The 24,659-nt window shown below is 48.9% G+C and overlaps 5 non-coding genes and 1 pseudogene across 5 annotated transcripts; 2 read left to right on the top strand and 4 right to left on the bottom strand.

The window, feature by feature from the left end:
- The first annotated feature begins 1,922 nt into the window (after positions 1-1,922).
- On the top strand, positions 1,923-2,086 carry LOC118586469. Its single transcript, XR_004945353.1, has one exon. It is a non-coding gene; the product is annotated as a U1 spliceosomal RNA (small nuclear RNA).
- A 1,023-nt stretch (positions 2,087-3,109) lies between these two features.
- Positions 3,110-3,183, top strand: Trnan-guu. Its single transcript has one exon. It is a non-coding gene; the product is annotated as a tRNA-Asn (tRNA).
- A 1,667-nt stretch (positions 3,184-4,850) lies between these two features.
- Trnah-gug lies at positions 4,851-4,922 on the bottom strand. The gene has a single exon. It is a non-coding gene; the product is annotated as a tRNA-His (tRNA).
- A 555-nt stretch (positions 4,923-5,477) lies between these two features.
- Trnan-guu lies at positions 5,478-5,551 on the bottom strand. The gene has a single exon. It is a non-coding gene; the product is annotated as a tRNA-Asn (tRNA).
- Positions 5,552-6,565: 1,014 nt separating this feature from the next.
- On the bottom strand, positions 6,566-6,729 carry LOC118586422. The gene has a single exon (XR_004945316.1). It is a non-coding gene; the product is annotated as a U1 spliceosomal RNA (small nuclear RNA).
- A 16,816-nt stretch (positions 6,730-23,545) lies between these two features.
- LOC118586482 lies at positions 23,546-23,722 on the bottom strand (annotated as a pseudogene).
- Positions 23,723-24,659: the final 937 nt, after the last annotated feature.

Here is a 24,659-nt window from a genome sequence, read left to right as displayed (position 1 = left end):
GCTGGGCAGTGGTGGCACACTCCTTTAATCCCAGCATTCGGGAGGCAGAGGCAGGCTGATCTCTGTGAGTCTGAGGCCAGGGTTGGCTACAGAGTGAGATCCAGGAAAGGCGCCAAAGCTATGCAGAGAAACCCTGTCTCAGAAAACAAAAAAACAAAACAACAACAACAAAAAGGTGTGAACTGATCTCTTCTAATCTGTACCTTTTACTGCTGAATTATCTGTTTACTTAATTTAAATCCCAAATAACTAAGAAAATCTCCTTAGTTATTAGGTTTTGTTTTTGTTTTTTTCAGGAGAAATTTGTAATTCCCAACAGGGTAAAATTTTCTGTATCACATTAAACATTTTCTAAGATATTTGCTTCAGAAGCAGCCAATAAAATATCACTCCACCCATACAGGCTCATTAGTTAGCCATTTTAAAGGCAGAACAGTTGGGTTACCAGCAGTGGCCCCTACTCTAAATTTGAATAGCCAGTTCCTGCTTTATGTTGTTGGACAACCTGTGTAGCCTGTGGTTTCCTTGACAACTTTTTCCAAAATCTTTCCCAGGAATACCCCATTTTAATAATCATTTACAAGCTGTTTCTGTAATTGTAGGAGTACTCACCTGAGCTCCCCATTGTAACAAATCTCTCCCCATAAATCCATGGCTACATCAGCTACATAAGGCTTCAACATTCCTATCTGTCCTTCAGGCCCTAGGCATAGAATCCACTCTACACTCTGTTTTACCTAAGATAAGGTTCCAATGCCTACAAATTCTATTCAAGGCCAGTTGGGATCCCAGGATTCTTGTGAAATTATAGATACAACAGCACCAGAATCCAATACTCCTTCCATATCAACCTCATTTAGTTTTATTTTCAATTTAGACCTTTCATCATTGATGACAATTTGCCAAATACCTTTTCCCCCTACTTAAAAAACCTTCTCTCCTACATATAGGAGCTGCTTTACCTTTGAAACGTGGGGGTGATAACAACTGAGCAGCTCTATCCCCAGCTTCTCTGCGCACAGTCCTTTTTACATATGCCATAATTTCCTTCCTCTCTGGTAATCTTCATCTGTAATTCCTGGGTGTACAATAAATCCTTGAGACATCAAACTGCCTCTTCGCAAATTATTCCTGCTGTTCCTCAGGGAAGGGAACATACACCCCAGTGGCTATTCTATAACAAGGAATTGTGGAGATAACAAAGGATGTTTGACCATTGCCAGTTCTAAAGCAGCGCGTCCTGCGTAGCAAGCCTTAAATCTCCAACGCTGAGCATTTGCTCCCCAATAGCTGTTGAGGAGCCACCCCATTGCATCGGGACACAGGTAGCTCATCTCATTTGTTCCTGGACCCCAAGCTAAGGCCGGCATCAAGTTTCCTGAAGGTAAAGGATTGCCATGCATATCCCTCTTTAGTCTACCTCTGCTGTAGGGCTGGCTCCCGGGCTCCCCGAAAACATTCTCCTACTTGGTGTTGGAGGGAGATGGGGGTCTGTTCTTACTCCCCAAAACCAGTTACAAGGCTGTTCGGCCACAGCGGTCGGCAGCCCACGGATATTTAGGGTTTGGAGACAATTCAAGATGATTTGTGTCTGATCCAGCAACACTCCATCCAGCTCTCCGCGGGCAAGAGAGTTCTCCAGGACAACGTGGCAAAGGGGAGGGGTGTCATGTCACCCTTGTGTGCCAGTCGAGGCGCGGTCTATGCAGATGAGGGGCGCGCAGGGGTTGCCGGTCCGCACCGCTGCGGAAACGCGAGGGATTTCGCGCGCGGCGTGGGAGGGAGCGCGGGTCGGCGGGGGGCAGCGGAGCGCAGGAAGCGGGCGCGGGTGCGCGGTGACCCGGGATCGCCGGCGGCGAAGTGACCGTGTGTTGAGAGCGCAGGGCCGGTGTGGCTGAGTGGTGTGTGGCGGGAAGACGAGCATACTTACCTGGCAGGGGAGACACCATGATCAAACAGGTGGTTTTCCCAGGGCGAGGCTCACCCATTGCACTTGGGGTGTGTTGACCCCTGCGATTTCCCCAAATGCGGGAAACTCGACTGCGGAATTTGTGGTAGTGCGGGACTGCGTGCGCGCTCTCCCCTCACGTTTTTCCTGTAACAAAAAGCAGACAACATTTTTCAGCATTTGCATTTATCTCTTTATGCTTTGATAAGGAGCTGAACACATTCGAGGTGATCACAAAAACACAGGAAAACAAAACACACAAATCAGGGCTGACCTGTTGCCTGCCAGCCACACAGCACTTTTAGGAGAACTAGGTCCCAATTTGGCTTTCACAGCCCAGCCCTTGCTTGCTTGCTTGCTTCCCGTGTTTGACATGCACCACACCTGCTCCCGGGGCCAGCAACACCACTGTGCAAAACCTGTTGTGAGTTTAGTACAAGTGAGTCATCTCTAGAAACCGAAGCTAGGCAGCAACTCCAACTCTGCTTTTTGTTCATTCGTTTCCCACCCACCCCCACCCCACCCCCGTGTTTTTGCGCTTAATTGAAAAGAACAAAACACCCGCGGGACTTCATTGTCCTCCTAACAGAGTTGGCTTCGCTCTGCGTCCGCTCAGTTCTAAACGCCGGAGCCTCGGAGATGCCCTGGGGCTGCACCGGGCTCGCGCCTCCTCTGGGTCCCGCCGCGTGTCCCCACTCCCACCCCACCCCACGCTCGCTCCCGCCGCTCCCTCTGCACCCCCGGGTCCAGTCCCGCCTTCTCCCTCGCGTCCGGCCTCGCTGAGCACCGCACCGCACTCGCCGCCTTCCCCTGGCGGGCCGCGCCCAGGCTCCAGCGCACACCGGGGGGACGAGCCCTCGCGCGTCCGTGCTCGGGGTCTGCAAAGGCCCGGACCCCAAAGCGCCCTCCGCGAGCCGCCAGCGTGGAGTCCCGGCGGCCCCGACCCCCGGGGGGCGGAGGGTCCCTGCGTCCCCGCGTCCCGGAGCCGCCGGCGGCCGCTCGCCCCGGGTTCGGGAGGTTCGCGCGAGCTCGGGAAGCGGGTGCGCGGCGCGCGGGTCCCGGCGGCGCGGGGCCGGGTGGCTGCGGGGCTCGGGCGTCCCAGGTGTGGCCGCCGCGGTGACGCCCGCATCACCAAGGGGACGCCGCGTGGCCTACCGCACCGTCTCTGTGGCGCAATCGGTTAGCGCGTTCGGCTGTTAACCGAAAGGTTGGTGGTTCGAGCCCACCCAGGGACGATGGGCCTCTGGCTTTTAACACTTTTCCCAGTATTCCCACGTGTGAACAACTGGAAAATACACATTCCTACATTCTATTCACAGATCCGTGACACCCACGTAAAACTCAAGCTTATGTATGAAAAAGCCCTACCTTACCCTCTCACAGATGATTCATGACCAGGCCTCTGGCAACCAAAATTACAACAACGCCTTTTATTAATTAATTGATTGATTAATTGATTGATTAATTAATTAAATTCCGCAATGGGGGCTCCAGGGGACAAAACCCCTGCAGCTGTCTTTGGTGTATTACGGAATGGGTAGAGTGGGAATGCTTTCTCTATAAAAAGAAAGTTATGGACAAGTCTCCAAAGCACGGGACACAAAACGGATTTTAATAAAACAGGTGAACTCTACACCACCGTTTGAAGATACGCATACGAGAAGGGCGACCCCGCAACGAAACTGGTAATCGGAAAACCTTAGAACCCATTTAAGTCGAAAACCATGTGCTGTGGAAACACAGACCAGAGAAACGGGCAGGACGGGCCGCGTGGGAAGGAATCCCGGGATGGACGGCGGCTTCGGTCTCTGCAGACTGGCGTCCACCCAAGTCTCTGGCCCGCTGGTTTGCTCCCTGCTCCGGGAAGGACCCGTAGCAGTCTGGCCCCCCGAGGTGGCCCAGCCTGAGCGCACAGCAGGCCGTGGCAGTCTGTCACGTGCTGATTCTCTCCCTGAGCCCACCTGGTGGAGTGGAGGGGAACTGGCTCCTTCAAGTTACCGCCTTACCCCACAGCATGTGGGGCACGTGTGCTCACAAGCACATGGGAGCTTACACAAACAAAAACATGAACGTATTTTAAAACAGTTTTCTGCATGTCCATCAAGCAGGCTCTTCTTCAGCCTCTGTCTTTTATACTGTGAGATTATTCCGCCACTTTTAAATGCGTCTGTCAAATGGGTTTCAAATTAATTCCAAATAGCCCATCGAATAGTATTTGTTCTGTAACTGAACTAATTAAAGCGTTTCAAGTAAAGCCATCACACGCTTACAGGGCACATCTAGACGTAATCCGTCTCCTGTCTGCCCTCCTGCACTGGGATGAGCAGGAAGCGTCCTAGGCTGTCCGTCTCTCCTCTCAATGGGTCTGGAGAACCGATCCCTGGGGGATGCAGCAGCTCATGCTTCTCAGACGTCTTTGACCAGGACATTATAAACATAAAGGTGTGTGTGTGTTCTATGGACATTGTGGTCTTGTTGCGTAGTTAGAACGGGTTTCATCTTCAATAATTATTCAGCATGGAGAAGATAAAGATTTTACTCTCAAAGGGGTGGGGCAGCACACATTAAACAAGCTTTTCCACTGGATGTGTTACCCTAAGACCAAATACAGACAGAACATTCAGACCCTGTATCATACTGACCAGGACCAAAATAGGGGTCGGGGTGTTGCTGAAAGGGGAGGAAAGTATGCCCTAGGTGTCAGGTGTGAGCGACAGTGGAATGACCTTGAGTCCAGGAGCCAGCGGGGTGGACAGTGAGGACTACAGCCCCGAAGTGTAACAGTTCTGCTTGAGTCCTGCCGCCAGCTGGGCTCGAACACGGGAGACTGGAGACTGTGGCAAGACGTTAGCGAGGTACGGGTCGCAGGGGGCAAGAAAGCAGCACGGTGGGCGGACGATAGTGCCGTGACTCGGATTCGAACCGAGGTTGCTGCGGCCACAACGCAGAGTACTAACCACTATACGATCACGGCGAGCCACAGCCCACGGCGGGTGTCCATGTGCTTCGGAAGCGCCTGTGGTGCATCAGGGATTTGTCCCCGCTGCGGCGTGGGGAGCGGCGCCGGGCACGCGTCTGCGCCTCGGCCGGGTGCTGAGGGCAGCTGCTGACTGAGTCCGGGGTCGAGGCCACTCCTGCAGGAGCAGACTTTCCCCAAGCCCCTGACAGACTGCCACGGCCTGCTGTGCGCTCAGGCTGGGCCACCTCGGGGGGCCAGACTGCTACGGGTCCTTCCCGGAGCAGGGAGCAAACCAGCGGGCCAGAGACTTGGGTGGACGCCAGTCTGCAGAGGTTTTGTCCCCTGGAGCCCCCATCGCGGAATTAAATAAAAAAGGCGTTGTTGTTGTAATTTTGGTTGCCAGAGGCCTGGTCATGAATCATCTGTGAGAGGGTAAGGTAGGGCTTTTTCATGCATAAGCTTGAGTTTTACGTGGGTGTCACGGATCTGTGGATAGAATGTAGGAATGTGTATTTTCCAGTTGTTCACACGTGGCAATACTGGGAAAAGTGTTAAAAGTCAAAGGCCAGTCGTCCCTGGGTGGGCTCGAACCACCAACCTTTCGGTTAACAGCCGAACGCGCTAACCGATTGCGCCACAGAGACGGTGCGGTAGGCCACGCGGCGTCCCCTTGGTGATGCGGGCGTCACCGCGGCGGCCACACCTGGGACGCCCGAGCCCCGAAGCCACCCGGCCCCGCGCCGCCGTGCCCCGCGCGCCGCGCACCCGCTTCCCGAGCTCGCGCGAACCTCCCGAACCCGGGGCGAGCGGCCGCCGGCGGCTCCGGGACGCGGGGACGCAGGGACCCTCCGCCCCCCGGGGGTCGGGGCCGCCGGGACTCCACGCTGGCGGCTCGCGGAGGGCGCTTTGGGGTCCGGGCCTTTGCAGACCCCGAGCACGGACGCGAGAGGGCTCGTCCCCCCGGTGTGCGCTGGAGCCTGGGCGCGGCCCGCCAGGGGAAGGCGGCGAGTGCGGTGCGGTGCTCAGCGAGGCCGGACGCGAGGGAGAAGGCGGGACTGGACCCGGGGGTGCAGAGGGAGCGGCGGGAGCGAGCGTGGGGTGGGGTGGGAGTGGGGACACGCGGCGGGGCCCAGAGGAGGCGCGAGCCCGGTGCAGCCCCAGGGCATCTCCGAGGCTCCGGCGTTTAGAACTGAGCGGACGCAGAGCGAAGCCAACTCTGTTAGGAGGACAATGAAGTCCCGCGGGTGTTTTGTTCTTTTCAATTAAGCGCAAAAACACGGGGGTGGGGTGGGGGTGGGTGGGAAACGAATAAACAAAAAGCAGAGTTGGAGTTGCTGCCTAGCTTCGGTTTCTAGAGATGACTCACTTGTACTAAACTCACAACAGGTTTTGCACAGTGGTGTTGCTGGCCCCGGGAGCAGGTGTGGTGCATGTCAAACACGGGAAGCAAGCAAGGGCTGGGCTGTGAAAGCCAAATTGGGACCTAGTTCTCCTAAAAGTGCTGTGTGGCTGGCAGGCAACAGGTCAGCCCTGGTTTGTGTGTTTTGTTTTCCTTTGTTTTTGTGATCACCTCGAATGTGTTCAGCTCCTTGTCAAAGCATAAAGAGATAAACACAAATGCTGAAAAAGTTGTCTGCTTTTTGTTACAGGAAAAACGTGAGGGGAGAGCGCGCACGCAGTCCCCCACTACCACAAATTCTGCAGTCGAGTTTCCCGCATTTGGGGAAATCGCAGGGGTCAGCACACCCCAAGTGCAATGGGTGAGCCTCGCCCTGGGAAAACCACCTGCTTGATCATGGTGTCTCCCCTGCCAGGTAAGTATGCTCGTCTCCCCGACACACACCACTCAGCCACACCGGCCCTGCGCTCTCAACACACGGTCACTTCGCCGCCGGCGATCCCGGGTCACCGCGCACCCGCGCCCGCTTCCTGAGCTCCGCTGCCCCCCGCGGACCCGCGCTCCCTCCCACGCCGCGCGCGAAATCCCTCGCGTTTCCGCAGCGGTGAGGACCGGCAGCCCCTGCGCGCCCCTCTTCTGCATAGACCGCGCCCCCGACTGGCACCCAAGGGTGACATGACAACACTCCCCTTTGCCACGTTGTCCTGGAGAACTCTCTTGCCCGCGGAGAGCTGGATGGAGTGTTGCTGGACCAGACACAAATCATCTTGAATTGTCTCCAAATCCTAAATAGCCGTGGGCTCCCCACCGCTGTGGCCTAACTGCCTTGTAACTGGTTTTGGGGAGTAAGAACAGACCCCCATCTCCCTCCAACACCAAGTCGGAGAATGTTTTCGGGGAACCCGGGAGCCAGCGCTACATCAGAGGTCTCCCCGCTTCGCTCCAACCTGCCTACCTGGTGTCTCCACCCCTGCATTTTAAAAGACTCTTGATGTATGAGTTTCTTTGTTCTTTTCTACAGAAACACCGTGAAGCTGACACTACGTGTGGTCATGGTATTTGGGGTGACCCAAGTCCGTGTTCCTGGTCCAGGGGATCCACTATGCCCTCTCTGGACCTCCTCAAGCTCCTGCATGTATGTGGTGCGCACACATACACTCTGGCACAAACACATTACACACGAAGTAAATAAGTACTGTCCTTTCTGTGTTGTCTGTGTGGGGAGGGGCGGGTGTGTGTGCCCTGACTGGCGTGTTGTGGCCACCGGACACTTTGTAACAGTCGGATCACTTTCTACCGGGTGGGCTCTGTGGATCAAGTTCTTGGAATGTCAGGCCTCATGGCAACTGCCCTTGCCCTTGCCTATAAGCCTTCTCTCTGGGTCTTTAACCACACCCCACCCTCACTCCCTCCGCCCCCACCTCCTGTTCTCCCCTCCCTCTCTGTCTCTCTCTGCACCCCACCTCAACGCCCACTACCTTCACCCGCAGATAGGGTCGGTCTACATAGTTCTGGGAATAAGAGCTTCTGCCACCACACCTGGCTGGCTCCCTTAAAACCTCTTTAACCCATTTACAGACATAATACAGCTTTTTAAGGTTTACAGATGACCCTAATGTTTAGTCATTACATCATAAACATAATTACTCTTATACAATGTTTTCGGATCCTCAGGCTCAAAGAAGGTTAGAGTGACTGAGGGGAGATACTCATCAAATGATGAACATGTGCTTCACGAAGGCAAAGAGAGGACTCAGTAGTAAAGGCTGGGGAAAAAAATGGAACAACCAAACACAAATCAGATAGTATCTCTGCTTCTCACTGTCTCTAGGCTCAAAAGGGGAAGCTCTAAGTGTCCATTGCCACGTGGCTTAAAATTTTAACGAACTGGTTAATGCAGTTTTGTTGGCCAGAAGAAAATGTAAATGTCTGCAGCATTCATAACATGTTTTGATTTATAATTGTGAGACAGCTAAGATACAAAACACACATTTTCTTTGTTTGGGATACAGCTGCCTGGATTTTGGTTTGGAATATAGCTATTTTATAAAGAAGACAGTGTTTTCTCCAGGATCTCTCAGTTTGTGTTTTCTTTATTGTTTCTGTTTCCACTTTGAGGTCTTGAACCGTTTTATCCATTTCCTCCACCACGCTTTGTTTTTCCTGGCTTTCTTTGAGGAATTTATTCATCTCCTCTTTAAGGAGCTCTGTCATCTCATACAATTGGTTTTAAGGTTGCTTTCTTGTGCTTGAGCTGTGTTGGAATATTCGGGGCTTGCTGTAGTAGGCTTGCTGGATAGGGAAGTGACCAGTGTGGACTCAGGAGCCCCAAGACTCAGTTCTCAGCACAAAGGAGATGTATTTGCCCCAGGGGGACAGAGGACAGGGAATAAGAAACGAAGATGGGAGGCAGAAGCCTAAGGGAACAAGGAGGAGAGGGGGAGGGATATTTGTCCCAGAGGGACAAAGGGATGCCTCTGGATAGAGGGGAGACAGGGGTGGCCCATAAGCAAATGGCGGTTTATAAAGGTAAAGGGGGAAACTCAGTGTCAGGATGAGCCAAAGGAACCTTGATTGCTGGACTTAGTACTTTCATAGCTGGACCTTGGTGGTCAGTCTCAGGAGGAGGAAGTGGCCAATGAGGGGCTAGACCGTGGTGGCTAGCTTTAGGAGTCTAAAGGTTCTCAGCAGGGCAGAGGGAATGGGGGAGAAGGGCAAGGCCTGCCAGAGCCATCCTTGCCATGCTCGGGCTGGCTGGTGTCCCTTCAGATAGTTTTGTTTTGTTTTGTTTTTTAAGCTGAGGATCGAACTCAGGGCCTTGTGCTTGCTAGACAAGCGCACTACCACTGAGCTAAAGCCCCAACCCCAGATAGTGTTTTCTAAATTGAGTGCCTGGTGCCCTTGGATGGAGTCTGATCTCCTGGAATTGTAAATGTTTGATTGTTCTGAGATGTCACATAGGTCTTGGGAACCAAACCTGGGTCCTCTACAAGAGGGGCAAATCCTCTTAGCTGATGAGCCATCTCTCCATCCCTTCCACAGACTCTTACTAGAAATACCCAAAGCCTTTAGTTAGTTGTTCTTATGCACATTATTCAAAACAGGCACCTTCAATGAGAACGACATCCATGGTGTTTATAACTAAAAGTCCATGTTTCTTGATTAAACAAGTATCTGAGAAGCCTTATAGCACGCACACCTACCCTGGGTTTAAAAAGACTAATTAAATAAAATGTACATTTTAAAGATTTACTTTATGCACATGAGTATTTTTGCTTTTGTGTTTCTGTCTACCACATGCATGCAGTGCCCATGATGGTCAAGAGAGGGGATCAGAACCCTGTATCTGGATTTATGGGTGGTTGTGACCCACCATGTAGGTGCCGGGAACTGAATCTGGATCCTCTACAAGAGCCCCCCAATAAGCAACAGACAATAATATAAAGTGACTCCTATTGGAGTCCCAATTCACTTTGTAACATAAAACAAGCAATACTATTTAGTTATGCCCCCAAACCTACAGGTCTCGATTTTTGACAGGTCCGACCTCTTATTGCTATCCATGCTATTAATAATACTTGGTACATAAAAACAACCAGACAATTTTGTTGAAAGGAAATTCTAAAACTACTATATTGGGAGCTAGAGCTCAGCAGTTAGGAGCACTTGCTGCTTTTTGTGGACCGAGCTTCATTTTCCACCATCCACATGCTGCCTCACAGAAGACCACCACTCCAGGTCCAAGAAATCTAGAGTCCTTTTCTGGCCTCTGCAGGAAATAGGCCTGCACACTAAGGCCCTTCGAGCAACATACCTGTAGGCATAAAATAAAAGTCACAACAGCCAGCATGTTGGTGCCCACCTTTAATCCCAGCACCCAGAAGCAGAGGCAAATGGATTTTTCTGAGTTTGAGGCTAAGCTGGTCTAGAAAGTGAGTTCTAGGCTAGCCAGGGCTACAAAGTGAGATCCTGTCTCAAAAGGCAAATCTCGTAAACCAAACCAACCTGAACAACCATACTGTTATGTGGTGGGTATTGTGTTCCCTGAAATATTGTGTGTTCCCCGAAATAAACAAATCTGGGGTCAGAGAACAGACAGCCACTAGAACAAAGCCAAAAATGGTGGCTAGAAAATAGGAAGAGTAAGCCATAACAGAAGTTGGGCGGTGGTTGTACACACCTTTAATCCCAGCACTTGGGAGGCAGAGCCAGGTGGATATCTGAGTTCAAGGCCACTTTAGAAACAGCTAAGCATGGTGACCCATGCCTTTAATCCCAGAAACCCAACCTTTAACCCCAGGGAGTGGGGGCAGAAAGAAAAAGGTATATAAGGCACGAGGACCAGGAACTAAGGAGGAAAAGCATGTAGTTAGTTAAGCTTTGGAGCAACACAGTTCAGCTGACATTCATGTGGAGGAGGACTCAGAAGCTTCCAGCCTAAGGAAACAGGATCACCTGAGGAAATAGCAAGGTGAGATAGCTGTGGCTTGTTCTGTGTCTCTGATCTTCCAGCATTCACCCCAATAACTGGCCTCGGGTTTGTTCTTATTAATAAGAATTCTTTAAGATTCCTGCAACACTGTTACGTGATTTTTGTCTGTAATGTGACTTTCTCTTTATTCCTCAAACTAAAATTTGGTAAAATACTGAGGCAATCAGGTGGAAACGTTATTAACTTCGGTACTTGGGAAGAAGAGGCAGGTGGGTTTGTGTGAGTTTGAGGCCAGCCTGGCTAGCCATGAAAAAGTTATTAGATATTGTTTAAAAATACATTTTTAGTTGATTGAAGTGCCTGTTTCTGTCATCAGTTGTCTTTGCTTCCTTTTTAAAATAAATAGATTTGTTTAAATTATGTATATGTGCATGTGTATCAGTAAGGGGTTGTGCATGTGTACATGCCTCCAGTAGCCAGCGGCCTGGGATCCCTTGGGGCGGGGAATGACAGGTGATTGTGAGCCACCTGATGTGGGTGCTAGGAGTTGAACTCAGGTCCCCTGGAAGACAGCAAGGGCCCTTACCCTCCGAGCCACCTCTCCAACCCGGTGTCTTTGTTTGGATCATTCTATGTTCTTGATGATGTTAACGTTAGGTGTGGCACTCCAGTGTTGAGTCATAGGTCAATGTTAGATTGCAGGTGGAAAAGAATCAAAGTCAGAAATCAAACCCAGATCCTGCTACCTAAGTGCATTTGACAATCTAGTCCGCAGATGTCTTCCTTTTATGGTTTACCAACCACTTCCTTTTCTCTTGAAGACTGCTTCCCTGCCTATTCAGCCTTGTCTATGGCACAACCTGGAATGAGTCCTTCAGCACGAGGGACATATAATCATGCCCCCTTGGCCAACAAGAGGAACTGCAGACTAAAAATGTTTCCAGAACGAGCCACAGCTTTGTGCAGTTTCACAGGCCTATTGGCTGATTGAGATTCCTGTGATCAGTATGCTGGTACAAGTCGGCAGCCAGGTTGTCTTGGACTATCTTAGCTGCATAAATAGTTATTGATTGACTACCTTTATGTCATCCTTGTGACCACTAGGTAAATATGAAAAAGCAAATAAACTGCTTTGGAGGCACCATCTGTAAAGGAGCAAGGATCAGAAGTTGATGGCTTCTCTGGAGTGAGTCACTCTCCTTCGGTGCTGGGTTCGTGGTGGTTCTTCGTGTCCACACACCCATGTGCGTATGGGCAGCACTAACTGCACTCAGCAGGTTATTCATAACAGTTTTAAAGGTGACAAGGGGCGCAGAGTCTTTGGTGGTTTGCTATAGCATCTTCCTGCTCAGCTCCTGGACTATCAGAGTTACAGTGGTCACAGAAAGCCCTCAGACTTCGTGTTTTGCTCTGAACCAAGCCAAACATTCCATGGAAGGGAAATGCCGCCGCACCCGCTCGGCAATTGAGCCCGAAATCTGGCGAGGGGAGTCGGGATGAACACAGCACACACCAGTTAAGTTGCAAGCATCAGGACTCTTTTATTCTTTCTTCCCCATCTTTTATACCCTTTCAGAAGGAGGAACAAACAGAATTATTTACCAAGCACCCAGGGTCAAGGAATGGTCAGCATGCCCCAGGAAGCCACAGCTGCCAAACCAGATGAACCGATCAGCAAAACATCCTCAGAACAGCCTGACCTCAGCGCACTCAGAACAGGGGAGGCGGGACAATCTTAGAGGGGTCAGAGCCCTTCTGATCCCAACAGGGAAAGTTCCCGTCCCGCAAACAACTGGGCACAAAGGCTGCCAGAAACAGCGCACTTTCTGCTTGAGAGGTGAAGAAAGCTCATAGCTACAGACGCAGGATCCTGTCTCTTCCACAGATTCATGGTTGCCAGAAATCCACTGAACTGTTGTTACCTGGAAGCTGCGTTTCCAGAAGTTGACGAGAGAGATCGCCCAGGATTTCAAAACCGACTTGAGGTTTCAGAGCGCAGCAGGCATTAGCTTCAGTGAAGCGTACCTCGTGGGTTTGTTTGAAGACACCACGCCAAGAGAGTCGCCATCTGTCTAAAGGCTCACCAGATATGGGGAGAGAGAACTTAAGTGAAGGCAGGTGTTGTGATATTTTGTAATAAAATTTGTAAAATTAAAAAGAAAAAGAAAAAATGTAAAATTGGGTGTGTCCTCTAGTGTCCCCTACCCCGTCTAGAGAGGGTTGGAGGAAGGTAGCTGTGAGCCAAATAGTATATTGGGGTTCTCTAAAGGAACAGGACTGATAGGATGGGGAAAAAATGTATGTTAAAAGGGAATTTGTTAAACTGGTTAACGGGTAGTGTTCTGAGTAGTCCTTGGTCAGCCCGGGAGGCGGGATGTCTCTGAAGTCCCAGTCTGGTGCTGGAAGCCTGAGAGATCCCTGGAGGGCGGCTGCTCTTCAGTCTACAATGGAGTGCTGGAGAAGGTGGATTTAACACCTGTCACAGCAACGGGACAGGCGGAGAGTGAAGACCAACAGGCTAAGCTCGGCTTCCTTCGTCCAGGCTTTTTGTAGGCTGCCTCTAGAAGGTGTGGCCACAATTTGGGGTGTGTCTTCCTGCTTCAAATGATCTGATTTTTTTTAAATCCCTTCCAGATATGCCCAGCAACTTGGGCTCTAGTTCATTTCAGATGTAGTCAAGTTGACAACCAAAATTAGCCGTCACAGATATGATCAAAATGCATTGTGACAGTGAGTGAGACTTTCAAAGAATACAAACACTTCTGATAATTACATTTGTGTGCGTGTGGTGCGTGTGCGTGTGTGTGTGTGTGTGTGTGTGTGTGTGTGGTGTGTACTTGTGTGTGTGTACTTGTGTGCTCGTGCAGGCTATAGTTGGTGTGGCGGTAAGAGGACAGCTTGAAGGAGGTCAGGTTTGTCACAGATGAATATTTAAATATGATCATCCTTTTTCTGTAAATGCATATTGCAAAAAAAAAAAAAATTAACTTGCCAGGTGTGCCAGCCCGGCGGTGGTGGCGCACGCCTTTAAACCAGCACTCAGGAGGCAGAGCCAGGCCTGGACTACAGAGTGAGTTCCAGGAAAGGCTCCAAAGCTACACAGAGAAAACCCTGTCTCGAAAATAAAGTAGAAAGGATGTCATACGGACAGTTTTGAGGCTAGCAACCTAATTAACTGTCCTTGCAATGAACATAAGATCCCACAGTGAATGCTGTAGCGGGTCCCCTGGACTGTGAGAGGCAGGTCCCCTGGACTGTGAGAGGCAGGTCCCCTGGACTGTGAGAGGCAGGTCCCCTGGACTGTGAGAGGCAGGTCCCCTGGACTGTGAGAGGCAGGTCCCCTGGACTGTGAGAGGCAGGTCCCCTGGACTGTGAGAGGCAGGTCCCCTGGACTGTGAGAGGCAGGTCCCCTGGACTGTGAGAGGCAGGTCCCCTGGACTGTGAGAGGCAGGTCCTCTGGTCTGTGAGAGGCGCACCTACTGGGGACTCCGGTTTCTGGGATGCCCCAGCCCAGGAGATAGCGGGAAGGCAAGCAGAAAAGTCTCCCCTCTGTAGCAGAGTCTGTGGCGCTGGTGAGTACTGAGGATGTAACCTAAACACAATCAGTTTTATAATCCAAATAGGAGCGCTTCCCCACTCCACCAGTCAATGCTCAGTGTCTTGTGCTGTGTTCCAGCCACAGCTGACGGGACAGGTTTTGTGATTGGCCTGCTTGATTCTCACCACAGATCATGCCATATGGAGAACCAAGGGGGAGACAGAGAGACTCAAATAAATACTGCCCTGGGGTAGACATGTTGAAGGCCGAGAGAACTTGGCAGATGTGTGTTTAATCTTCATCCTCAACTTGTCATAGGTTTAGAATCCTCTAGGACATACCTCTCTAGGCCGGCCTGTAAGGGTGTTTCCAGAAAGTTTTGACTGAGAGAAACCCTATCCTGAATGTGTACAGCACCATCTCAACTCAGTTCACAGACCAAAGGGAAAATTAGAAAGGAAGAAGCCAGCTTAGTACCAGTGTTCTTTCTTTCTTTCTTTCTTTCTTTCTTTCTTTCTTTCTTTCTTTCTACCTATCTATCTATCTATCTATCTATCTATCTATCTATCTATCTATCTATCTATCTATCTATCTATGTGTCTCTCTCTCCCACACACACCCTACTGCATAAACAGTGTGATCTGTTGCCTGACACTGGATGCTGGGTCTTCCCCGACATGATGGAATATACCCTCAGATCACGAACAAAATTAGGTCTTTCCCCCCTTAACTTGCTTCTAGTATCTTGTCACAGCAAAAAGAAAAGTGGTGAAGACAGCGAGATTCTGTAGAGGGGCAGGATCAACAGGGTGTTCTCCTCCGTGTGTTTGCACATGTGTGTATTTGATAGGATGGTTACATGGTAGGGGCTGTTCAGTCCACACATAATGATCACCACACTGGGAAGCAGGGAAACCAGTTCAGTCCATTGCACAGGATGCCTCTGCTGTCTCAAACTGGTGCTGATGGCCTGGTGCTCCCGGGAGAGTCACGGGATGGAGTCTAGGCTGTAAGGCTGGTCTGAAGTCAACACTGTGTTGAAGCTGTGGTATTAGACAATATTGGTAGGGCGGAAGTGCAAGCAGGCGGGTGCTTTTTACGCTGCTTTTCTTTGGGACATTTTATCCCTACACCCTGTGTTGGAAAACTCCATCCAATTTGAAGGCCTGTTTCCTACCTCAGTGAATCTTGTCTGAAAAGGCTCTATCGGGCATACCCACGAAGTCCAAGCACTGCTGGAGCTGAGAGAGATGGAGGCGTGGAGAAGAGACAGGAGGTGCAAGGTTTCGGTAATGCCACATGATAGAATTTTGATTGATAGAAACGGGTTAATTTAAGCCATAAGAATTAGCTGGGGACAAGCCTAAGTTAAGGCCAAACTTTTGTAATTAACAAAAAGTCTCCATATTGTTTTTTGTGAGCTGGAAGCCCTGAGAAAAATCCAGCTACATACAGTAAGGAGAAGAGCTCAGTAGGACAGGCGGAGATTCAGGACTAGAGCAGGAACATCTGGTCCTGGGACTCTGTCCCCTTATGTTCTTGGTTTTGTGGTACATGAAGCAGGTTCCCAAACAGGAAGGAAGATTTTTAGGGACCCAACCAGTGATCATCACATGGACTCTTGCAGTGGGCCAGATGGGAGCAAGTCATAGATAGCGAGAGACGGTAGCTGACTCCGAGAGCGGTGAACAGAGACACTAGAGAGAGAAAAGGGACCTAAAGACGGAGGAGGAAGAGAGCCACAGAGACAGAGGGGCACAGAGACAGAGAGCCACAGAGACAGAGAGCCACAGAGACAGAGGGGCACAGAGACAGAGGGGCACAGAGACAGAGGGGCACAGAGACAGAGGGGCACAGAGACAGAGAGCCACAGAGACAGAGGGGCACAGAGACAGAGGGCACAGAGACAGAGAGCCACAGAGACAGAGGGGCACAGAGACAGAGGGGCACAGAGACAGAGAGCCACAGAGACAGAGGGGCACAGAGAAGCCACAGAGACAGAGGGGCAACAGAGACAGAGAGCCACAGAGACAGAGAGCCACAGAGACAGAGGGGCACAGAGACAGAGGGGCCACAGAGACAGAGAGCCACAGAGACAGAGGGGCACAGAGACAGAGAGCCACAGAGACAGAGAGCCACAGAGACAGAGAGCCACAGAGACAGAGAGCCACAGAGACAGAGGGGCACAGAGACAGAGAGCCACAGAGACAGAGAGCCACAGAGACAGAGGGCACAGAGACAGAGAGCCACAGAGACAGAGAGCCACAGAGACAGAGGGGCACAGAGACAGAGGGGCACAGAGACAGAGGGGCACAGAGACAGAGAGCCACAGAGACAGAGAGCCACAGAGACAGAGGGGCACAGAGACAGAGAGCCACAGAGACAGAGGGGCACAGAGACAGAGAGCCACAGAGACAGAGAGCCACAGAGACAGAGAGCCACAGAGACAGAGAGCCACAGAGACAGAGAGCCACAGAGACAGAGAGCCACAGAGACAGAGGGGCACAGAGACAGAGAGCCACAGAGACAGAGAGCCACAGAGACAGAGGGGCACAGAGACAGAGGGGCACAGAGACAGAGGGGCACAGAGACAGAGAGCCACAGAGACAGAGAGCCACAGAGACAGAGGGGCACAGAGACAGAGAGCCACAGAGACAGAGGGGCACAGAGACAGAGAGCCACAGAGACAGAGAGCCACAGAGACAGAGGGGCACAGAGACAGAGGGGCACAGAGACAGAGAGCCACAGAGACAGAGGGGCACAGAGACAGAGAGCCACAGAGACAGAGAGCCACAGAGACAGAGGGGCACAGAGACAGAGGGGCACAGAGACAGAGAGCCACAGAGACAGAGGGGCACAGAGACAGAGAGCCACAGAGACAGAGGGGCACAGAGAGTCACAGGAGAAGTGCTCTGAGATGTTGGATCATTTAGGCTATCTGTTTTTCTTGGTGTCTGGTCCTCTTGAAAATATATAAACTTTTAAAGGTAACATACATATCTGCATTAATACAAGTATAGACTGTGTGTTACACCCAAGTTAGCCAAAGATGATTTTTGTATTATGTTTGAGCAGGTAAAATATATGTTACATGTCTTGTAGCTTTTTTAGGTTTATTTCTATATGTCTGTAACCAGGATTTTCATGGGGTCTTACCTAATAAAACCTGATCCACATCAACCTGGAATGAATTCACAGGCTATCATTTCCTGTGGAAATAAAAGCATAACCTCTTCCCCAAAGTAATACACCTTTTGACTCCCGTTTTGAAGTCAAGAATTTTTGAAGTGTATTAATCCAGCAGTTTTCATAATCTTGTGTGTCTTAGCAGCTGTGGTTCCTTCATCAGCAATCAGAAAATCTAAAGGCAACACAGTAACATACAGGATCAGACTCTCTGTAAATTTCCCATCTGTAAGCTTTTTTTTTTTTTTTAAATCAAATTTATCTGGGACTATGGGGGTCCAGCCCCTCGATAGTCCCCTCCCAGGGTCCGGGAAGAATCTACAACCAGCTGATAATTAATCTTTGATGAAAAGAAATGAATCTATGTACACCAAACTCCTTAGTTCATACACTTTATTACTCTGTGATAGTTCTCTCTACACAGCTTGTATTCTGCTTTCATGTCTAGCTCCTTTCTTGCCTGATTTCTCTCTATATTTAACTATTGTCCCCTCTAGGTTCTGTCTTCATTCCTTCATCTAGTTCTGTCCTTCTAGGTTCTCATCCATCTAGTTCTTTCCCCTATCCCTCTCCTATCTCCTTCTCTCTCATCTGGCTCTTCCTCATCTTGTTCTTCCCCATCTGGCTCTTCCTCATCTTCCATCTCATTCCTCTAGTACTCTCTTCTAGCCCTTCAGTCTAGTTCTTCCCCATCTTGGTTTGTTCCTCTCAAGTTCCGACCTATCTAGTTCTTCCATTCTCTTTTCTCTTCTCTGACTTGTGCCCTGGAAGTCCCGGTATAAAAAGGGAGGGTCCGAGTTATTACTTAATGACCACCTGACCTAGGCGGTGTCCCCCTGTGGAATTTACCTTAAGTCAGGAGACTTGCACATGGGCTGCTATTGTTAGTCCTCGGAAGCTGGGCACCCACCTGGGCGGTGTCTCCTTGTGGAATTTACCTTAAGTCAGGAGACTTGTATGTGGGCTGCTATCACTTTTAGTCCTTGAAAGTTGGGCACCCACCTGGGCGGTGCTTCCTGTAGTCCTTGGAAGTGGCTAAGGAAGATATCTGATTCCAGAGAAAGCCTTTCCTGAGGCTGTTCTCCAAATTCCTGGAATGTGTATGTCCAGAGAGTGATCAGTCCACACTGTTAGCCCTTCTTAGGGAAAAGTCAGTTGGGAAAACTATGAAGGCACACATGATTTTTATAACAGAATACAGCTGATATGTAACAAGCCATGTAACACCAAAAACTCCTTGGGATTTGGCTTCCTCTGGAGGAATTCCCTGATCCCTCCAGGTAGTGACTTTGCCATAACCAGCTGAGTTCATATGATATATTCCTGCGGCCCACAGTACAAATTTACTTTTTTTTTTTTTTTTGGTTTTTTTGAGACAGGGTTTCTCTGTAGCTTTGGAGGCTGTCCTGGGACTCGCTTTGTAGACCAGACTGGCCTCGAACTCACAGAGATCCACCTGTCTCTGCCTCCTGAGTGCTGGGATTACAGGCATGTACCACCACTGCCCAGCTCAAATCTACTTTTTAACATAACTAAGGAAAACACTAAATAGTCCCTGTGCTTATGAAGGGTTTTTAGTTTTTGTTTCTTAGTTTGCTTTTCTTTGTTTGAGCTCACAAATATAAGATAAATAATAGAATATATTTTCTAAATTTGCAAATACAAATAGATTGGAATTGTAACTGTAAATCTTGCTTGATACTTACATTTGTTGTATATAATTTTACTATGTTAAAGTAAAAACCTTTCTTTCATTTTTTCCTGTTTTCACTGCTGTTTAAAATATTTTTTTTTTTTTCTGAGCCGGATGATGGTGGCACTTACCTTTAATCCCAGCACTCCAGAGGCAGAGCCAGACGGATCTCTGTGAGTTCAAGGCCAGCCTGGGCTACCAAGTGAGTTCCAGGAAAGGTGCAAAGCTACACAGGGAAACCCTGTCTCAAAAAACAAAAAAAAATTTTTCATTTTTCTTTATTAAGAAAACTTCTATTCACTCCACATACCACCCACGGATACCCCTCCTCCCTCCTCCCACCCCCCAGCCCTCCCTCCCAAACCACCCCACATCCCCACATCTCTCAAATCAAGGTCTCCCATGGTGAGTCATCAGAGCCCAGCACACTGAGCCTAGGCAGGTCCAAGCCCCTTCCCATTGCACCAAGGCTGTGTAAGGTATTGTGTTGCCTGAAATAAACTTATCTGGGGTCAGAGAGCAGACAGCCACTAGAACAAAGCCAAAAATGGTGGCTAGAAAATGGATCAGAGCAAGCCAGAGCAGGAGATGGGCGGTGGTGGTGCTCACCTTTAATCCCAGCACTTGGGAGGCAGAGCCAAGTGGATCTCTGTGTGTTCAAGGCCACTTTAGAAACAGCTAAGCATGGTGATCCACACCTTTAATCCCAGAAACCCAACCTTTAATCCCAGGGAGTGGGGGCAGAAAGAGAGAGGTATATAAGGCGTGAGGACCAGGAACTAGAGGAGTAAAGCATGTAGTTAGTTAAGTATTTGGTTGGTTAAGCGTTCAGGCTTTGGAGCAACACAGTTCAAGGGAGATTCATGTGGAGGAGGACTCAGAAGCTTCCAGCCTGAGGAAACTACCAACCTGAGGAACTACCAAGGTGAGGAAATTGTGGCCTGTTCTGCTTCTCTGATCTTCCAGCATTCACCCCAATAACTGGCCTCAGGTTTGATTTCATTAATAAGACCTTTTAAGATTCCTACTACAGTAAGGCATCACATCACAGGCACCAGACTCCCAAAACCCTGCCCATGTACCAGGGACAGACCCCGATAACCCTGCCTGGGTGCCCCCCAAACAGTTTGAGCCAAACAACTGTCTTCCATATCCAGAGGGCCTAGTCCAGTCCCATGGGGGCTCCACAGCCACTAGTCTACAGTTTGTGGACTTCCACTAGTGTGGCCGGTCCTCTCTGTATGTCTTCCAAACCTCCCTTTCTTATTAGACAAAATATGCGGTGGAATAATCCTTCTGTACAATGTGAAAATGTGTTGCTCTCGTTGTTAATAAGAAGCTGATTGGCTGAGAGGTGGGATTTGGGGGCAGAGAGAGGGTGCTGGGAAGAAGGGAGGAGACTGAGGAGTCGTGAGCCAGGTGCAAACGAAACAACATGGGAAGCTCAGAGATGAGAGAATCGAGCCTTGGGGTAGCATAGAGAGTAATAGAAATGGGTTGATTTAAATTGTAAGAGACAGCTGGAAACAAGCCTAAGCTATTGGCTGAGCATTTATAATTAATCATAAGTTTCTGTGAGATTATATGGGAACTGGCTGGCAGTATGGAAAAGTCCACCTACAGGGACTTGTAAGCCCAGGATGCCTGGGAAGGGAAATTAAGGAAAAGGAACAGGGACTTGACATAACCTTTGTTTCAAGGTCAGGCAGCTTATGAAATTGGACATGAAACACTGAATATGAATTTAGCCATCCTGGCTCCTAAGAATACTCAGAACCACTGTAGTTATCCTGCTTATAACAGACACACAAATGATAGCATCTTTACAGAAATGTAACAGTTTCCTGACTGGATAGTGCACCTGAACTTTCCTAAAACTCACCAGACTTTCTGCAAGAACTGGGTGAGCACCAGCCCCACAAAGTGACAGAGTACTAGAAGGGTGAGGATTAGTGTCTTTCTGCAGGGAGCCTACAGTGGCTGACTGAATGTATTTTCCTTAACTATATCTATACACGCCTCCAAAGAAGAGTGTGCCCAGAGCCGGACAGCAGACCCAAGAGGATGTTTGTTATGCAAGAACTTTGAATGGGAAGAAACAAGAAGAGAAAAGGCCAAGTAAGTGGTCCAGCTCTAGGTTGATTTGTCATGAAGATTGTAAGGTTGGATTTCAAAGAAAAAAAGTTAATGGCATAGGTCTGGAGAGAAAACAAAAAATAAGCGAGAAATTGTTTCCTAGCAACTGTTTCCCTGTGCCAGGGATCTCATATAAGATGGCTGACGTGCTGCCAGCAGAGATTGGAGGTGAGGGACCTGAGATTGTGGGCCATCAACCCTCCGTGTGTTCCCCTCCAGATCTTCTGCTTAGAGTGCCCCTAGAGGGCCAAGGCAGAAATGCCTACGGGGCTCGAGGTCATGCTTTATGGCATGCACTTGTCATGTTCTCCTCCATATAATTACTTCTTGTAATGCTAGTGTTTTTCTTCTATCTGATCTTCATGTTCTGTGTTCCTAGATCAATGGTGATTTCTGTGATGCAGGAAAGGAGTGAAGTAAATTTCACGGGAAATTATACAGAGATGATCACCCAGTCTGGGATCAAGGCAGTTATGCAGGTCAAGGGAAAGAACCTGCAGCCTGGGGAAGCTTTTCAGGCTTGGGTAAACTGTACCAAGCCTATGATCAACTATAGCACATGGTATGATGTGTATCAACACACTGGATTCAAATTGGCCATGATTAATAATTCAGTTTCTGAGGATATTCCAAGGACATTGTGTAAAACTTGAGACCCTAAGGGGCTTTGGCTGAAGACCGTGGATGGAGTAACACTTGGATGGGATGACAAACAAGAAGTGTGGGAACCTAGAACAGGAGGAAAATGGTGGACTCCACCAAGAAAGGGAGATGGCAATTTTAATCCAGATATTTGTATTCCTCCTGAAGGAGTGTGGAGACAATGGCAATGGTTGGAGTGATTGCTGCAAGCTTTACTGGGTTCCTAGATTGAAAAGAGCTGCTAGGAAAGGTGAGCTTCTTTTCATGGAAGATCTGAAAATTGGATCAGGTCTTCCTTGGGATTGTTGGGATAAGAAGGACAAAAGTTTTGACTTGCCAGGACAGATTTCTTGTCTGAGGTCATTGTGGCCCACCGGTCATGGGGCTTGGTGTTTGCAGAGGACTGAGGAGGAACTTAGGTGGCTACAGGGGTCTTGAGGTCGGAGCAGGCTGTGTGAGAAGGAAATGACTGTCTGGTGCATTGACCACTGTTCTTATTTTTACCTTTTTGGCAAAATTGCATGTTGCTAGCCTCTGGGTCAAGTGCTCAGAAGACTGTATAATCAATAATAAAAATAGATTATGCTTGCTTTGGTGTTAAGCCTGGGATAGTTCCTGTGTTTAATCAAAGATGGTGAAGAATATATTGGTGATTTTCTAAGAATAACCTTTGGAATTATGAGAACACCCTGTAATGATTTCCCCTTTTCTTTCTGTTTCACCTTGCTCATGATAATAAAAGACTGAGGTTATCAGGGCAAAAGCAGAAGCTGTAGCCGAAGCTACTTAGCAACTGCAGAAGCCAGAAGTGACCTATCAGTTTGCATGAGCATGTCTCTGAGTTACTGCACCTTCCAGGTATCCCGTCCTTCGGACCCCCGAAACTGCTGAGGCTGGTCCGCGCATCCCTGTCCTTTCAATTGCCACTGACTCAACTATTCAAAACATCTATTGAGAAGGATTGTCTGGCAACTAAATGCAGGTTTGAGGCATGTTAAAAGCACAGAGCCAAGGAAGAAATTCAAACCAAACTTTGAGTTGCTTGACCCCAAATGCTCTCTGTGGTTTCACGAAAGCTCCAGACTTCAAATCTTACAGCTCTTCCTACTCATTTACAGCTGACTAGACTGTCATCTCTAAGAACTGGAGACTAGGAACCAGACCACTACTCAGACCAGAGAGGGGACAAGAGACTCTTTCAAGGTTTGAAGGGCCTTAAATAAGTTTAAGTGTTCAGTACCTAGCACTGGAAAAGCCAGAACAACAGAGAGGCACCATATTTCTGAGCTCACTTCTTGTTGCTGTCTGTTAATCAGTTGTGGAAAGTAATTTCTGTGAGAAGAACGTATCACTAGACAGTCACCACTTTTTTTCCCCCTAACCATTTTTCACCGGCCTGGGTTGTGTAAAGGAACCAATAAGTAGAACTATAGGAAATTAAAGTAATGAATATGCATGCATTCTGTCTGTTACACACAGCCACGAACAAAGCTACAACGTACACACAAACAAGGGGAAAAAACAAAACAACAAACAAACAAACAAAACCTGGAGGTTTCCAGAGGAAAGGAAATGTAATTTTTGAAGTCTGTCATTAACAACCTCATGTATATCAGGGAGAGCACGAACACAGTCTGCCGCTGACAAATTATGCATTCCAGTTTCTCAAAGTCTAGTTCTTGCATTTAGGGAAATCGCAGGGGTCAGCACAACCTGAGTGCAATGGGTGATCCTCACCCTGGAAAAGCCACCTTCCTGATTTACGGTGTCTGCTCTGCCAGGTAAGTATGCTTTTCACACCCGCAGCACTGACAGTGGACAGTGAAGAGCCCCATGAGACCACTATTTAGATTTTATTTTTAAGTCATTTGAAGGATTCTGGAAGTGTCTCAGTAGTGCCAACAGACAAACAAGAACCTATGAGAAGTTGCCTGTGCTGTGGATAGCAGAACTGGGTAAGTGGGCTGCCCAGCCAGACCCTCTGGAACACAAAAGATCATGAATCCCAGACCTTGCACACTAAGTAAATACATTTTTGGTTTTGCTTTGATTTAATTGTGCTCTGGTTCTTCCCTCTTGGAGTAAGAAAGGATGTAACCTACTATATTTTTTGTTGTTGTTTTAAAATAATTTTAGTTTATACATCATACTTAAATTTGCAGAACTGCTTCCGTTATAGACAGACTTATCATCATGAAAAGAAAAAGAAGATATGTCTAGAGCTGAGGAGACCTTGGTAACACAAGGATGGCTTTGCAGCCTCAAAGTGCCGTGCCAAGGCTTACAGATTGACCAAGGCAGCAGTTGTCCTGAGGCCCTAAATGTTTCCTGAGAGTATTTCCTAAAGTCAAACAGACAAGTGAATCCGCTGTACACAGGATCATATAACACTTGTACAGAGGAAGTTCTCTAAGGTTTTACAAATCTCATAAGGCATCCCAAGAAATCATTACAACCAGGAAAATTATTCTTCTTCTTCTTCTTCTTCTTCTTCTTCTTCTTCTTCTTCTTCTTCTTCTTCTTCTTCTTTTTTTTGGTTTTTCGAGACAGAGTTTCTCTGTAGCTTTGGAGCCTGTCCTGGACTAGCTCCGTAGACCAGGCTGGTCTCGAACTCACAGATCTGCCTGCCTCTGCCTCCCGAGTGCTGCTGGGATTACAGGCGTGTGCCACCACCGCCCAGTCCAGGAAAATTCTTAAGCTAAATAAATATCCACGTGTAGGAAACC

This window comes from Onychomys torridus, chromosome 6, assembly GCF_903995425.1.
Source record: "Onychomys torridus chromosome 6, mOncTor1.1, whole genome shotgun sequence".
Taxonomy (NCBI): domain Eukaryota; kingdom Metazoa; phylum Chordata; class Mammalia; order Rodentia; family Cricetidae; genus Onychomys; species Onychomys torridus.
The sequence above is the reverse complement of the archived record's forward strand: the minus strand, read 5'-3'. Positions and strand labels throughout refer to the sequence as shown.